This window comes from Anser brachyrhynchus (genome assembly GCF_964034855.1).
Source record: "Anser brachyrhynchus genome assembly, chromosome: 16".
Classification (NCBI taxonomy): Eukaryota; Metazoa; Chordata; class Aves; order Anseriformes; family Anatidae; genus Anser; species Anser brachyrhynchus.
This window is the reverse complement of record NC_137734.1, coordinates 15,570,989-15,585,168: the sequence shown is the minus strand read 5'-3', so window position 1 is coordinate 15,585,168 and position 14,180 is coordinate 15,570,989.

Genomic DNA, 14,180 nt, shown 5'->3' with positions numbered 1-14,180 from the left:
TGCCCAATCTTTGGGCTCATCATCCCCCACCATATGAGCTGAGATAATAAAAAAACAACTTTCGGCCTCTACAGAGAGAGAGCGTGACGGTCCCCCGGGCAAGCTGTTCTGGGCTCAGGACACCTCACCTCTCCTCCACACCTCGCCACGTGCAGGGGCTATGGTCACCCACCATGTGCTGGGGGAGCTGTGCTGGCCATGGCAGGCAGGAGCAACCACCACTGCCCTGATACACAGATTTGCACCACCCTGAAGAGGAAATGTGTTACTGTTACATGTTTACCTTAAATTAAATGTTAACTGGAATCAGCAGTAGCAAAATGTAAATGAAGGAGCTTGCTCGCAGCACCTGAACTAGGCAACAGTGTGACAAACACAAAATAAATCAATGAGGAAACTGAAGAAATAACATGCTTAGCTGGCTTTCACAGGAAGCCCGTGAGGAAGGCAGCAGACTCCTGCCAGGGTCCAGCTCTTTGGGTGCCTGTGCCCTTCTCCTGGCTGGTGGCCTTGAAGCAGGAGAAGCAGCCCCATGTGGGAGCTGGAAGCCTCTGAGACCTGCTCCTGATTACAGAGAGGTCCTGAGGATTCCCAGTGTCTGCAGGGAGATGGCCGCAGGCTTTGCAGAGGTTGGCAGCTGTGACCTGAACCATGCCCCCCCTTCGCTCTAGCAGTTGGCCCCTGCTCCGTGGCAGGAGGCTGTGCGTGGGCACCCAGTGGGACACGAGCCGCATGCTCCCTGCCAAGGGCAGCATTAACTCTCCCACTGCTGAGCGTGAAGAAGAGAGAAGCCTGAGCTTGCCGCCAGGGAAGGAGACCTTCCATGTCACTCCTGAAAATGTCACTGAAGGCAGCTGCAGCCTGGCAGTGACCATGCTGCTTCTCCCAGACAGGAGCCCCAGAGATTTCTGATTCCTGTTTAATATTCAGCGGCTGTGCAGATTGCCAGGACACGGCTCCGTGCCGCAGTGCCTGCGGCCAGGCAGCGTGTGCACCACGGGGCATGTGGCCCTCGGGCAGCCTGGGGACAGATTCTGATGGGGAAGGAAGGTGTCTCCCAAGGCAGAAGAAATGCCAGGCATTTCCAGGCCAGGCTTGTCTTTGTGCAGGGCGGGACACTGGTGCTGTTTGTGAGAGGCCACCTGGGTGCTGTTGAGCCCGGGGTGCTGGGTGTCCGTCCATCCCACGGGCAGGGACAGCCGGGGCAGCCGGGGGAACTTACACCCAGCAACAGGGCAGCCAGTTCACAGCTCTCTGGAATTGTGTGAAGAGGTCATTAACGGATTAATTATCTGCTGCTGGCTTTTTTTTTATTTATATATATATTTTTTTCAGTACAAAGACCCAGGGCTTTGTCCACCCCAGTACATCAGCCTCAACCACTGATCGTAGCAGCTCTGTGTGTGTTGTGGCCGCCTGTGCACATCTTGGGTCCTTCCCTTCCCTGGTTTTGGGGTGGTTCACGTGTCCCCGGTGGCTATCTGTGGTCTCTACAGGCTGGTGGCCCTACAGAGGCCCTGGAGCTTGTTCTCACAGTGCAGTCTTCTGGGGCCATGGTGGACACTCAGCCCTGGACAAGGTAGGTGAAGGACCACCCCCCCCCCCCAGCTCCTTTCCGTTGTGCATCCTCCCACCCAGGGGGCTTGGCTTGCTTCAACCCTCCTCTGCCTGTATCAACCATCTCATGCCTGAACAGGGGATGCTCTCTATCACCGAACACCCAAAGGCTGGAGCCATGGGAAGGCAGGTCCAAAGTCAGCCTCTTGCCCAGGGGTCTGAGCCTGGAAAGTGGCCAGAGACTGCTGGGCACCCCCTGACAGGGCTGGGGCCAGTGGGAGCACAGCCCCTTGCTGGCGGAGCAGCAGGAGGGCCGTGCCACACTGGGAAGTTTTGTTGCAGGAGGATGTACCAGCCCTTGCTGTCGATATTGTTGCATCCCCAGGGCAGAGGGAGATTTGCTGCTTGTGCTGGTGGCCCTCCCAGTGCACAGGTCCATCTGCAGGAGCCGTATCGGAGACAGGAGCCAGGGAGAGGAGGAGGAGACTGTAGAGCTACGTTGGCAGAAGAAGCATCACTTGTATTTACAAAGGTCTTTTAGGAGGATTTTTCATGAGAGTCCTTGATGGTGAGCACTCAGTGCCCAAGTGACTGTGAGCTGGGAGGGCGGCCTGCTTTTGGATTGAATTTGAAGGAGACTGCTGGCGCAGTGAGCTACGAGTAACAGCTCAAAGTCCCCGTTGCATTTTGGAAGTGCTTCTTTCATGGCTTGGCCACCGGTTCAGTGGGGAGCCTGACGTGGCTGCGTCGTGTGCCCAGGAAGAGGGGCTGGAGCCAGTGCAGCGAGAGGGAGGGGGATCACCCGCCCCACAGGGCCATGTGCCTGCCGGCACAGAGCCTCAGGCGGCCGGGGTGGGGGCCGACACATTTTTAGCCACCCTGCAGACGGTGCCGAGTCCCCGGGGAATTAACCAGCGGCAGCACGCAGGCAGGATTCAGCAGCACGCACGCCACGCTGGCTGCTGCCAGGCTGGGCGACGAGCGGGAGGCTTAGGGTTGCATACCCAGATTGCACAGCCGTGATTTTAGGGAGCCTGTTAAACAGCCCTGAAGCTGGAAAGTCCTGGTTCAAGGCCAGGTTTTCCTTGGATGTGTTTTTTTTGAGGAAATTCTCCTGCCTTCGGGAGCTTGGGCAGGGCCTGTATCAGATAAATCACGATTGCTTTTATAAATTTTCCTGTGGGATTATTAAGCGGTTTCCTGGGCTTTGCCACCACAGATCATTGATAGCAGAGAAGAAAGTTTGGGGAGCTCCCAGGAACTGGCTATTTCACGGCCAGGCCCCCGAACCATCGCGATACCCTGGCACCAAGCTGCTGCCCAGAGCTGTCGCTCACCCCACAGATATGCACGTTACATGAATTACACGGGAAGTTTCGTATCTACAGAGAACTTACCCTTGGTCTTCTTTCAATGCTGCTCTGCTGCACCTGCGCCGCCGGGCCGGTGGTGAGGCGCGTCCTGCCCCATGCTCCTGGGAGCTGCCGGCCTCGGGCAGCCCCTCGCCGCCCGGCCGCCCCTTGGGTGAGTGCAAATGTCCTGACAGCCGCTGCCCGGAGACATCCCCGTGACTTAGTGTCTGCTCAAGGTTTGTGGTCCTGTTGCCTCAGACCCACTGGCTCAAAGGTGCTCCTAATCACTCCTCCAATTAAGGAGAAGGTGTTTAATGTGCTGCTCGTCATTATCCAGGCCCCTGAGCATCCATTACCTGCCCCTCAAGTGGGCTCTGTTCATCTTGTGCCTGGAGCTGAAAGAGAGCCACTGGCCAGGACCACCCCTGGGCACAGACAACAGCGATAATTTAACAAATCCACGCTGTACAGCCCCCAGCACTTCCCACAGAGCTTTTTCTTCCAGCACTTTTTCCCTTGCAGACTCCGTTTGATTTAACTTCCAGGCAGGTCTCCTGGTGGCTCTCCTCCACCCCTTCTGTGTGATGGGCTCTGCTGCCCACGTGAGCTTCTCCTGTTTTCCTTCACCCAAAATGCTCATTTCTGTGGCTGCTCTCCATTCCTGGGAGCTGCTTTGCTGCTGTGCAGCTCATCAGAACAGGGCTGGTGTGGCCCTATGCTCCCTGCAGACCTTGCCAGCCCCTTGGATCTCTGTGGCCTTGCCTTCGCTCACAGGGCTACCTGTTTGCTCCTCCTTTTTTTCTTTTTTTTTTCTTTTTTTTTTTTCATGGTGTGAAGCCAGTCAGGTCTTTAAGGATTTTTTCATATACTTTTATCCAAAAATGTAAAATCCTAGAAAAGAGGGAACCTTTGGGACCAGCTAATGCCCTTCTGTCCAACTTCTCCTTGGAACCTCACTGGTGGACACTCCACTCCCTTACCCTCCTCATCACAGGGAAGATTTTCCCTGCATCTACCTTGAATTTCTTCATGATAATTTAAGCCTGTTTCTCCTTGTTTTATTCAGCATGGGCAGATTAATCCTTTCCTCTTTGCAGGAGTCATTTGCATTCCAGCAGACAGCTGCACCAGCCCCCTCTGCTCTCTCCTACCAATTAAGCAGTCCCACGTCTTGCCGTTTTTCCTTGCCGGTCATGTTTTCCAGGTCTCTGACATCCTTCTCTGGACTCTCTCCAACTGGCCCAAAGGGCATTGTCCAGGCGTAGCTGCCATCTCCTCCTGCTCTCAGTGCCATGGTGAGAGGCAGCGCTGCTCACAGCATCCTCCTGCCAGCCTCCCTTTGCTCTGCCATGATTCCCCCAGAGCCACAGCTCCTTTCCCCTAAAATACATCTTTTTCTTTTTGCTCCCCATTTCTTGTTTATGCAATTGCCTATTTGTGCTGAAGTGCCAACGGCATTTATCTTTACTGCACAGCATCTTCTTCCCTGAGACCATTTCTCTAATGTGTCAGCAGCGGAGGCGTGGAGGAATATTTTGTGATTAGGAGCCTGCCTTCCGACATGCTTCCCATTCTTCCTATCTCCATATTTTGTCTGCAAGTTTGAAAAGGCTGTCCTGTATCCCTTTATCTCACTTGCTGGTAGCTGCAGCCTGGTGGTGCTTATCTGAGCTGGGAACAGTGCTCATTTCTTTGCAGGTTTAGGCAGAATGTGATCTGTAACTTGCTTATGAGCTTTTTTTATGAAACGGTGTCAAACATCAGGATATATACCGCCAGTCCAGTTCTTCTGTCAAAGCAGGACAAGTGATCGGCTTGCCGCAGTCAGCAGCCTTCGCCTGCAGCTGCTCCATGGCTGCTGGCCTGCAGGCGCTGGGCCTTGCTGCCCACTGCCTCCCAGGACTGAGGCCAACCTGAGCGCTCCGAAGGTTTCTCCTTTTCTGAGAGCCACACAGCATCACCCTGCTGCCCCTGCCCTGCCCCGGCTCCTCTGCACTGCCCCAGGATGCCAGCCTCCTGTCCAGGCGTCCTCATCGCCCTCCCGCTGCTGCTCGGTGCAGCCTCAGTCAAGCACAGTAGAGGCTGGTGCGATGAGGCAGTACGCTCCTCCAGTGCTCCGCTATCCCCTGCCTGTGGCTTTCCCCTCTTCCTCACAGCCATCAGCCCTCCCCCTTCTTCCGCACACACTCGCCTTGCCTGCTGAATCACTTTTTTTCCTTTGGTATTTTTTTTCCTTTGACCGCCTTGATTTTGCTTTACAAGTTGATGCATTTACATTCAAACCCACCAGCCTGCTTCCTCTTTGCTCCCCAGCCACGAGCCAAATCTCATACTTTGAAGAGAGCCTGGGGTGCGTGCACCCTGCCATCACAAGGCCTTCGAGGTGCTCTTCTGTAGCATCCTTGTAGCCAGACCAGCAAGACAAGGACACTGAAATGGCCAACACCAGCTATGGGCAGGTTGGCTGTAGTGTGGGACCCTGGGGTACCCAGGAGCAGAAGCCACAAATGGGCACATGGAGCTGAGACTTGACATGAGGACAGGGTTTGTCCCATGAGGGCGGTCAGACCCTGGCTCCAGACTCAGAGAACTTTGTCAAGGCAAGTTTCAAACATCTTCAAGGACGGAGAGCCAAAAAGACCCATTCTGACCAGCCCTGCTCTGAGACATTCCCAGAGATCCCTGTCCTTAGCTCAGAGCTCTGTCTCTTCTCCTTCACAAGACAAAGGTCTCATTCATGTCTTGGCCGTGCTATGCCAATTTATCCCCCCCACTGCCGCATCCACACCCAGTATGTCAGACACAAACCCAGACAACTTTTCCTTCTACGTGTCTCTTATCTGCTGCTAAATGCCCTAAAATAAACACTAATAAAATGTTTTCTGGACACTGTCACCTGCTGTCCTCTCGCACTGGCTGCTCGGGAAGGGAAATTTTCCATCCCTGCCACGTCCTGGGTTTGGCTGAGCCAGGCCGTCTCTCACTTAAAGCCCCCTCCACATGCCCCAGAGCCACTGTGGTTGCATGGCATCCAGGTTCTCCCTGGAGCACAGAGAGGGGGAGTGCAGAACGTCTTCATCCTTAATATACAAAGCAACACATTCCTCCTTAATCCCCTGCCCGTCTTTCCAGAACAAGCGGCATCCTCTGGTATTAATATTCCAGTCATGTGGCTTAGCCCACCAAGCCTTTGTTATGCCAATTAAATCATAATCTTGATCATGCATTAAGACTTCCAGCTCCTTTTGTTTATCCCTCGCCAGCATACCGACGCAGAAGCCGTTTGGCAGCCTGACCCCCCCATCCTCTCATGTCCCCAAAGGCTGCATCTGAAATGCCACCTCCCGTAGCACACGCAGCTCCTCCCAGCCGCCGGCACTGGCCGGGACCTCACCGTGGCCCCACGGGGACATGGGTGGCTGTGCCTCAGTGGCACGGCTCTTTGTCTGCTTCCTCATGCCATGCCCATACGGCAAGGCTGACCCTCTAGGGTCCTGGCATAGGGGCCCAGCTGCTGCCCCCCCCCCAGCTGTGTCCCAGAGCCACAGGATCACCGGATGGCTGAGGTCGGTGGCACCTCTGGAGAACACCTGGTCCAGCCCCCCCCTGCTCCAAAAGGGCCACCTGCAGCAGGACTGTGTCCAGGGCAGGTCGCAGCCTCCTGCAGCACCGAGGCTTCCCTGCTGCAGGCGATGCAGGAGGAAAGTGGCATGAGTGCTGCACCCATTCTTTCCTCACACTATCAGTGCCAAACAGGAGACAGAGCAAGGCTGCCCTGAATGCTGGGGTGGCAGAATGGTGAGCAGCAAGCACCAGCGCCTGGACAACATCTTGCTCCTTGAAGTGGTCTCAGTGGTGCTGAAGAGCCAGAGGTGGCTGGGGGCAGAGGTGATACCAGTCCGTCCTTTGGCCTTAGACCTGCGTGGGGACCCAGGGAGGTGGGGATGTCCTGGGTAGCCAGGGGGATAAGGCCTCTCTCAGAGCCCCTTTGTGCCGACTGCAGAGCACCACGGTGTGAGGTAAGGTGTCTCTGTGAGCGTGCGCGTGGAACAATGACGAGAGCCAAACCCATGGTGCGCAGCCAGTTCCCAGCACAGAGAAAGACAGGTTCGGGTTCTTCCAGACACAAGGCAACACTTCAGCATGTTAAGGGCCTGATGCACATCCAAGTTCTGGACATGCCTCCCCTGGGTTCGAGCCCTCTCCCAGTGCAGCTGAGCCCCCAGACACCACTGAGCCCTGCCGCTGGAGCAGCCCCTTCTTGAAGCAGCTCCTTGCTCCGCCTTATCCCATCCTGTGGGGCTGAGGCATGGCTCCTCCGGAGCAGCTGAGTTACTTCTCATTGCCCAGAGGCAAGCGATCTCAGCAGAACCCAGTGAAATCAACGGTGCGAAGGTAAAATAGCTCATTAAACAGCCATAAACACAAATGCGAGGATCACTCACATCCTACCACTGCATCCATACAAACATCTGCTTGGCTTCCCAGATCTGTCTGGAAGGGAAGCTGGTGAACAGGCAGCGGCACGGGGCAGCTTTGCCAGGCTCCCTGTGCTCCAGCAGCACCTGGAGTGCCATGAACCCCATCCACGCCCCACTGAGCATGGCTTTTGGGAGCTGCTTGGCACAGCACAGGAGCACTGCCGGGGTACTGGCGGTACAGCCACACCAGGGGCAGGGCAGTGCAGATGCACCGGCCCCATCCCACCCAACCTGGGCATCGCCCTCCGCCACAAGGAGACCATAACCAGTTCTCACCCCGATGAACCTTCCTTCAGCTGCAGTGCTTGCAAAGTGCTGTTGGGCCAGGCAGGTACACATGGAGTCAGGGTGTCCCCAGGACCAGGAGGCTCCTTTCTCCTGCCCTGGGGCGGGGAGTGCACCTTAGGCATCATCAGCATCCAGCGCTGCTGCGCTGTGTGCCTGCACCAGCCTGGGGCTATTCTTGCCTCCTCCAGGAGGAAGAGACTGGAGGGGAAGAAGCCTCTGGTTATTTAGCCCAGCAGCAAGGACAATGTGTGTCAGCTCATCAGCCACTTGCTACTGCCAGGCTCTGCCACCAGCTGTTTAATGCAGAAAAAGCTTGTGTCGCAACCTGCATCAGGAGCAGCTGGCAGACAAAACCCTTTTGTGGGTCCTCAGAACATGTCCATAGCATGCAGAGGGACACAGCAGGGCTGGGGCTCTGGCCAGTGGCCACCCCATGAAATCCAGCAGGGACGGGAGCTCGGGGCTGCCCAGGGAGACTTGCGAGAGCCCTCAGCATCATCCAGGAGTGGAGGGGAGGTGTGAGCTGGAGATGAGAGGCTGAGGCTGGAGCAAAGGAGAAGGTTCTCCCTCCCTGAGGACCTTCAAACTGCTTGGTGAGTGTGGACTCCATCCTTGGGGGGTTTCAGGTCCAAGCTGGATAAAACCCTGAGCACCCAGCCTGGTCCTGCTGCTGACCCTGGATGACCGAGCCTGAGGGCCCTTCCAGCCTGAGCTGCCCCCTGGGCCTCCAGGCCAGGGTCTCTTCTGTAAAAGAACAGGGAAGAGAATAATGAGTGAGTATCCCAGGTCTCATATTTTACTGCAATAATTCTGTTATTGAGCAGGATGTTGAATGAGGAGAGTTTCCTCTCTCCAGACATGACAGCAAAACTTATGTTTGTTTTTTCTTGACGCAGTAAAACAATTTGCTCCTTTTACAGAAGTTGTAGCAATTTTTAGGGAATAAAAATAAATTAAGTCTCATTGCTTCATTACAAATCCTTTCAATCCAACACAACTATTTAGCTGAAATTGATGGCATTAGCCAACTACTTCCCATGTTCCACGCTCCTTGCTGTGGTGTACGGCCGTACGCCTCACGCCCCTCCCCGGGAGCAGCACTGCCCGCTGCGGTTCCCCACGCCCTGGTCTTGGGCAGCTGCTGGAGAGCAACTGGGACAGAGGTGGCCTCGTGCCACCGCATCCAGGCGCTTGTGGGAGTGCGTGGCACTGAGCCCGGCACCAGCACAAGGGAGGCAAGCGGCTGTGCTGGGCTGGTACTGGGGCCTTGTCCCTGGGGGGGGGACGGGACACCTCAGTCGTGTGTCTGTAGGAAGGAGGGTGGGAGGAGGGGGTGGTTCGGGGCCTGAGAAAAGAAGCTGGGGGGGGGGGAAGGGAGCAAGAAAACAGGGCTGGGGCAATGTGAAAGCAAGCCAGAGAAACTTCAAAGGCGTATTTTGAAGCAAGAATGAGGGTTTGTGACAGGACCGGTTGGGCAGGTAGCAGGGAATGGGGGCATGAAGAGCACCTGGCTGGGGTGAGGGTCCAAGGAGTGCGTGAGCTGGGGGATGGGGTGGGGGGGGGCACAGGTAGGGGTGTGCATGCTTCAGGGTGCCCTGGTGCCTTTCCCCACTCAGAGACCCTGCAGGAGGTGCCAGTCTTGGCCCACGCGCTGCCCTGATGACTGAAGAGGCACCATGCAGGGACGCGGCCATATGCCCCTGCTTTTCCACAGTACCACGGGCTGTCACCCTGTCCTACTGCTCTGCAAAGTGCTCCCTGTCCCTCGTGAAGGCCTTAGAGCTCCCTGGCAGCCAGGGCCACCAGGGGTGCAGGAGCCTGGGCTGCACCTTCAGTTTTTACCAGAACCTCTGTAATTTCGAGGATTTTTGGACACTTGGAAAATAAATAAATAAATAAATAAATAAAACCAAGCAGCCAAGCCAGGCATTCTTCATCATGTCCCAACAGCTGGGGCTCAGCAGCTGCAGCCTCCCCCCCCCAAACACTGGCTTTGATAGCCCTACATCCAACATCCCTGTGTGCACCATCCCTGTGTGCACCATCCCCCGTGCGCTGTCGCCTGTGCTCACTCAGGCTATGGCTCTGTGAAACCTTTAACAGCGCTGAGGTTCATAAACCATTGTGAAGGGTTGCCACACTGAGAGATTTGACCCCTTGAGACCAGCAACCTGTGTTGTGTTCCAGGCAAGCAGATGTTAGTAAGATCCAAGTCTGGAGCAGAGACGTCAATGCTGGGCAGTGAATCACTGTCCTGGCCTTTTCCAAAGCTGGGGCTTTCTGCGCTTTTTGATGGCACTGATGCTTATTGACATTACCCCTTTAGGGAAACTTCAAGCAAGATCTGCCTGAAAGCCAGCCTGGAAATGCCTCCCTATGATCTCTTCTTCTCTACAATCAAGGAAGGCGCAATCATTTCCAACGCCACAAAAAAAAAAAACAAAAAGCTCAGTATTAAATCTCCCATTGCTGCATTCATAAACCCATAGTTTTGGGTTCCTGTTTGGAAATCTTGAAGCAAAACCTTTGAAAAATGCTTCAGCAAAAGTGAATTGAAGGGAGAAGGAGGAGGAGGAGCACACTGTGCATGGGTGCCGTGAACACCAACACAGCGCCTGTGGATGCGGCATGAGGCCTGTGTCCTGCAGGGTAGGGGCTCCCTCCTGGCCCAGTGCTGCTGGGCCCCTTGGTCAGGCCTTCAGGGACGAATTAAGGAAAGGAGCAGGGCTGAGATCCCACGGCCACATGGGGCTCCTCCGTCTCCCTGGGGGTTTGGCTTTAGGGCCAATGAGGGGCACAGGCACCTGCTCTGCTTCCCAGGCCCGCATCCCACCCCGCTCAGCGCCTGACCTTGGGGCCCTGGGCTGCGGCCGCCTGTGGTGACTGAAGGCAGCAGCCTGAGCGTGCCTCAGCCCTGCCGGGGATGCTGGATGGCGGCGTGAGGGAGGCGGCACAGAGGGATGTTGCCGCTCAGCCCCGGGGTCTCGCTCACTTCCCTGATGAGAAGCAGTAATTAGGCTGCTCCTCTCTGCCCTGCACTCTGTGCAGCTGGTGAGCCGGTGCTTGGAGTGTCACAGGAAGCAGTTCGGGCCCTGCTTGTCACAATGCTGATTTTCTCCTCTCTCTCTCCAGGATTTGGGCAGAGGAGGATGAGGACAGAAGGCCCAGCTGGCAGCATCCGGCACTGTGCCCCACACCGAGCTGCCTGGCCTTGCACGTGCCCCCTCCAAAACTGTGGCCGGCAGCTCACCGGGGGTGCCACAGCCTGCAGGCTCCTCTACTTGAAAAGTCGTGGTCCTCTGTTGCATTACCCCTGGGACACTGAATGGACCATGTGAGCTCATCCCATCCCATCTGCACTGCCAGCCCCTCCTTTTCAAAACCCATATTGCCCGATACAGCTTGTGGTCCAAGGCAGATTTATTACACGCGTTTATTCTGTCATTGCGTAGCTCTGCTGCCTGGTCTATGGCCCATCAGCACGGCTGCACAAGCTGTGCCTGGCAGCACCTCAGCAATGGGGTTCTGCCATTTCCTCTTCCTGCGAGGCTGAGGACGGGGAGAGGCGGGGTGAGGGGATGCAGCCAGGGGACAGCCTAGAGGCACTGGGGGGTGAATCTGGGAAAAGCTGCGAGACCTCGCTGCTCTCGGTTGTGCCTCGCGTCCCTGTTTCCATGTGGGACACCAGCAGCGTGGGTGTCCTCAGCAAAGGATGCCCTCTTGCTCCAGTGCCCTTCCGGTAGACTTTCATTCAACACCTTGCTCTGGGGACTGCTCCAAGCTCCAGTGCCCACCAGCTCCCACTGTGGCTGGATCTTACCAAGGCCGTGGTGTCAACAGTGGCTGTGGTCAGCTCCTTCACGGGGTCTCATCTCCTGCAGCAGGGGCACAGGAGGCAGCACTAGGCATGGGAGACGTGCCCTCACCTCCAGCACAAACCCCTTTGGACCTGTAAGCTGAAAGCTAGCATCGCTATGACCAGCCTCAAATCCCTCCCATCCCTCTGAGTCATTCTACAGCTGTAACAACCCGTGTGTCATCCTGCCATTTCCCCGCCTTATTTACAGCTGTGATTTAAGAGCTAAAGGTTGAAGGGAGCAGAAGCATCCTCTGCCCATCCTGCCCATGCTGGGAAGGGTCCCGGCTGCCAAAACAGGCTGCAAGCTGTAAAAGCACCAACAGCTGCTTCCCGCCGCTGAGTGAGAGGCTGGAAATGAGCTCTGGGGGCAGTGCAGGAGGGAAGCGCTAACAAACGCGTTCTGCTGCAGATTTACGGTGTAGCACTCAGGCAGAGCCAGCCCGCGACGTCTCCCGATGGGGAGCAGGACCATGCAGGCGGGGGGCACGGCGCCTTGCCAGCACTGCCAATTAATTTCAAATAGTGCTGCTACCAGCATGAGGGGTCCTCCCAGCACGGGCCGCCCCTCCAGGCAGCCCCAGGCAAGCGGCAGCTCTGCAGAAAGCTGCTTCTCCAAGGCAAACTCTGTGTCAGCTGGAGGAGTCTGCTCCCCTCCAGATTTTTCCAGCCATATGCCCAGTGATGGAGGGGATGGAGCAGAAGAAAACCTGGGGAAGAAAACCCATCAAGTCCTCCACAGGGATGTTGCTGGAGCATCAATGGCACCTCGGTGTCCTGAGCCAGCTCTCACTGAGTTTTTTTAGGAGCAACAAGCCTCTGAAGAAAGTTGGGGGAGGGGGGGGACAGAGATTTGGGGCTCCACCGAGGGCCTCTTTGCTGCCTCTCACAGAACCACAGTCTCTCCTTCAGCCCCCAAGGACAAAGCAGAAGCAGCTGTTCTGCCCTCCGTGCCGATGATTCCCCGAGCACCCTGCTACATTTTTCAGTGGTGTGGAACCAAATGCTGCTGGGCTGTGCAGGATGCCTGAGCCGATGACGCCCTTCCTACAGCCGCCCCGCATTCTGCAGGGCCCAGCCAGCAGAGCACAAGCTCACCAGTTCTGGAGCTCTCCTGGGGCCACGGCTGGACTCCGTGCTGGTCTCAGGAGGGGACACCCACTGCCCTGGTGCTGCAGAAAGACCCTCCCCAGGCCTGCCCTTCCATTGTCCTCTTTTTTCATCTCCCCTCCCTGTCCCCTGTTCTTTTGTGTCCTCCACTCATCATTTCTCCCAGATCCCTGCCCCCAACTATGGTAGGGACATGGACAGCCTCTGTCGCAGAATCACAGAGTGATTTGTCCATGCCTCTCCCACACCAGGGAGCACAGAACTGGACCCAGCGCTCCATATGTCATAGAATGGCTTGGGTTGGAAGGGTCCTCAAAGACCATCCAGTACCAACCCCCCTGCCATAGGGACACCACCCACTAGATCAGGTTGCCCAGGGCCTCATCCAGCCTGGTCTTGAACACCTCCAGGGATGGGGCATCCACAGCTTCTCTGGGCAACCTGTGCCAGTGCCTCACCACCCTCTGAGTGAAGAATTTCCTCCTAACGTCTAGTCTAAATCTCCCCTATTTTAGTTTAAAACCATTCCCCCTTGTCCTGTCATTAGCTGATTGAGCAAAGAGTCACTCTCCATCTTTAAGTCCCCTTTAAGTACTGAAAAGCTGCAATGAGGTCCCCCTGGAACCTTTTCTGTAGGCTGAACAGCCCCAGCTCTCTCAGCCTTTCTCCATAGGAGAGATGCTCCAGCCCTCTGATCATCTTTGTGGCCCTCCTCTGGACTCGCTCTAACAGGTCTATGTCTTTTTTTGTGCTGGGGGCCCCAGACCTGGACGCAGTACTCCAAGTGGGGCCTCACCAGGGCAGAGCAGAAGGGCACAATCACCTCCCTCCACCTGCCGCCCACCCCTCTGTCGATGCAGCCCAGGATGCAGTTGCCCTTCTGCTGGCTCATGTCGAGCTTTTGATCCACCAGAACCCCCAAGTCCCTCCCTGCAGGGCTGCTCTCAGCGAGTTCTTCTCCCAGCCTGTGCTCATGTCTGGGACTGCCCCGGCCCAGGTGCAGCACCTTGCGCTTGGACTTGTTGAACCTGATGCGGTTCACGTGGGCCCCCTTCTCCAGCCTGCCCAGGTCCCTTTGGATGCCATCTCTTCCTTCTTTGGTATCAACCGCACCGCTCAGCTTGGCGTCATCTGCAAACTTGCTGAGCATGCACTCGATCCCACTGTCTGGGTCGTTGATAAAGATATTAAACAGCACCGGTCCTAGGGACAGACCCCTGAGGGACACCGCTCGTCACCAGCCTCCACCTGGACATGGAGCCATTGAGCACCGCTCTCTGGGTATGGCCTTCAAGCCAATTCCTTACCCGCTGAATGGTCCACCCACCAAATCCACATCGCTCCAATCTGGAGATCAGGATGTCATGTGGGACTGTGCCAAAGGCCTTACACAAGTCCAGGTAGAGGACATCGGTCGGTCTTCCTTTGTCAACTGATGCAGTCACTCCGTTGTAGAAAGCATGTGCACACACCAAGGCTGAGCAGAGGGACAGGAGCACCTCGACCTGCTGGCAACACTCCTAATGCAGCCCAGGA